Source organism: Acomys minous (genome assembly GCF_964271855.1).
Source record: "Acomys minous genome assembly, chromosome: 7".
NCBI lineage: Eukaryota > Metazoa > Chordata > Mammalia > Rodentia > Muridae > Acomys > Acomys minous.
Window position 1 is genome coordinate 111,093,523 of NC_140488.1, and position 3,158 is coordinate 111,096,680.

A 3,158-nucleotide genomic window follows, 5' to 3' on the forward strand; every position below is an offset into this window, starting at 1 on the left:
CCATCTCAATGCCCTCAACACCTCAACAGCAGGTAAGAGTGAAAGAAGGCTAGTGGGGGAAAAGGCATAGTTCTTTTTGGCTACTTCCTGCTGTTTAGGGTCATTGGGTTCTTTGGGGGCAATACCAAGCTCCATCTCAGGATATTCAGCCTGCAACAGCAAACATAACAGTATCCTTCTCTTCCTTCTCCAACCTGCTCCTCTAAGCATTCTTCTCACAGTCCGCCACCCCCTCTCTCTATCTCTGGACTCTCATATTTTTTTTCCAACTGGCAAAGACCATACCTATGGACAACGATAGCATACCCTCTCACAAGGCTGTTATCAGCTGTGGACAAACTGGAGCAGCCCCCATATCCCACGCCTGGGACTAAACCAAAAGCATGTTTACATAACATAACTGAGTTCTTAAAGACACCAAGACTTCTATAACAGTAGCCCGATCCCTTGTACCTGGCCAGCTTAACTTTTTGCCACATCCCAGAAGCCTGGGGGGCTCAAAAGGAAAGCCATAGACACAGTGCTGGGAGGACACACTCTCAATGTCAAAACTCTGATGAGATTCCTTCCCACTGCAACTGTGAGGCCACAGGGACAGAATGCAGGGTGACCGAGGCAAATGATCCAGCGAGTTCTTAATACCTCTCTATCTGGGTTTCCTTGATGCAAAATGGGGATCATTACAAGGCGATGTGAGGATTAAACATGATAAGCCAGGAACGTCCCAGACACACTGGAAGTGTTCAATAAATGGTAGTCTGTGAGAAAGGCGGAGTGGCTTGGGAGGTCCCAGGAAGACTTTGGTAAATCTTTCACAGATCAACTGTTCTCAGGAGCCACGATTTCCAAATGCAGGCACAGAGGTGGTTCTGCAGCATACTATGCAGACCGATGGGGAGGGGACCAGCGCAGTTTCCTTGTCACAGAGAAAGAGTGGAGGAGTTTGCTGGCTAACTGAAGGGTCTCCATGATGACTGGAGTCCTGGAAGAAGCCAGAGACTTGTCATGCTAGGATGAGAGAGGTGTGGTTCCCCCACCCATTTGCTGCTGCTGTAAATCAATACTCAAGGCTGGGTTGTGTATTTTTTTAAGGGGGGGTGGGGATATTTCACTCATGGTTCTGGTGGACTTGAGAGTTCAAGCATTCCTGGTAAGGACCCCCTCATGGCATCACCAAGGGACAGAACAGCAGAATGGGGACTGCTGTGTGCATGTGACAGAATAAGGTGACGGGGGAATAGCTTGTGCCTTCGCATCAGCCTGCTCTTATCTGGGCACGATGACAGCACTTGAGAGGAGGCTGGAGCATCGCCATCTTGAGTTAGAGGCTAGCCTTGGTTCCATAGCAAGAGCTTGTCTCAAAACCAAACCAAACCAAACCTGCCCTTTGGGGAAGCAACCTTGTTCCTCCCAATACCATTTAGCCTGGGGGCCAAATTTCCAACACCTGAACCTTTGAGGGACACACTCCTTTCAGATGCACACCACGACACTGGGAACCCCAGAGAGGTTTTTCAAGCCCTGGGAGGAAGGGCATAGGGTCTCGCTCGCCTGCCCCCCGCCCCCAGCAGCGAGTTTGGAGCATACTCCAGCAGGGCAAAAAGAAGAGCACCTGCAGCCTCCAGAAGAGCCGAGAAGAAAAGGGGCCCACCAGAGGAGCAGTGTGTGGGGTCCCATGGCCACCCAGAACATTGGAGTCCGCGGTCAAGTCCAAGCTAGCTAGACCAGTGGGTGGATCCCGGAAACAGAGGGCAGTGTGTGGACATATAATAAGGAATATATGCCAACACAGCGGAGAATCCACTCTCCCAACTCCATCCCAGGAGAGAAGCCCACAGCTGGGAAGAATGAACAAGAGTCCAGTCCCAAAGAGATAACATCGCTCTTCAAATTACCATTCAGCCAGTTGTGACCGTTATCTTACTCAGGAGCCCGAGGAAGGCTAGTGTTGGGAGAAAAAATAATAATAATAAAGGCTTTCTCGCTTAGGCCACCTGAGCGGGGGGGAAGGTCGAATTAAACCCACCGCGCAAGGCTTGGCTCGGCTCCAGGCTTGGCAACAGAGGGAGGAAAGAAGGCACAGAGGCGTTTACAAATAAATAATCCAGTTGACAAGCTGGGACTTGCTCTCTGGGGCCACTTCCCTGCAGGAAGCACACAGGGAGGAGGCAGACAGGGGGTGGGGGTGGGGTGGGGGGGCATGGGGGCAGGAGTCTGTCCAAAGGAAGACAAACTGTGTGCCTCTCCTTTTTGGATCCTGCCGCCTCTCTCAACAACTCTTAATTACCAGCAATCAGCTCTTAATTACCTACAACAAGAGAGACCAGGGGAAACACAGATAAATGAAATCCACAGATAATCCCCAAACCCCAATTTGGTCGATAACATGATCCAGCTTCCCAAAGTAACCTCTTGCCAGGGCTCTGCTCTCCTAACAAGCTGCAGGACAGAATGGTCCCCAGTTCCTCCCCCCCCCCCCCCCCGCATTCTTTGCCCTCATCCTAGCGGGCCTTCCATTAGGACAGGGGAAAAGGCAGGTGGGCTCTAAATAATTCCCGTCTGGATACTCTTTCTTACCGTCGCTGCGATGTGCTGCCAGGGCCCTTGGCCAAGTGCCAGCCTCCAAGCCTCTTGGCGCTGAACCGTTTTCACTGTCTGTTTGCCCAGCAAATCGAAGTGCTGGCTGCGAATTCAAAGTACCTTAAAGGATGGCAAGGACAATAGGTTCTGGAGCAAGGGTCCTTAGGAACACGACTGTCCAATGGTGGTTGTGGGCCACCTGTCCAAGGGCCTCTCTGGCCACACTTGAAGTACAGTGCCTGCCTGGGATGGGAGGACAGAACCAAGGCACATAGGAAGCAGGTGAGACAGTGAACAGAGAGGATGGCCCAGCACCGGGGACTCTGTTTCTTGGCTTTCTTATCAGAGATGTTTTCTGGGAGCCATCACTTAGGAAAATATGTCTAGGAGTGACCCAGGGGGCCGGCAAATGGCCTGGAATCAAATGAAAAAGAAAGAAGAGGGGGGTGTGAAGTGGGTGGCCCCCTCTACTGCTCTCTCACCTCCCCCCCCACCCCACCCCCCCGTCCCCAATGGCCCCTCCCTGTGCTAGCCAAGGCAGCTGTGGGCAGGTAGCCATTAGAGTTCAGAGGAGCAGC

General features: G+C 52.2%; 1 long non-coding RNA gene across 1 annotated transcript; it reads right to left on the reverse strand.

The window, feature by feature from the left end:
- Positions 1 to 868: 868 nt before the first annotated feature.
- Positions 869 to 2,094, reverse strand: LOC311601865. Its single transcript, XR_014780670.1, has 3 exons — positions 2,027 to 2,094; positions 1,896 to 1,942; positions 869 to 982 (listed from the first exon to the last, which is right to left on the reverse strand). It is a non-coding gene; the product is annotated as an uncharacterized lncRNA (long non-coding RNA).
- Positions 2,095 to 3,158: the final 1,064 nt, after the last annotated feature.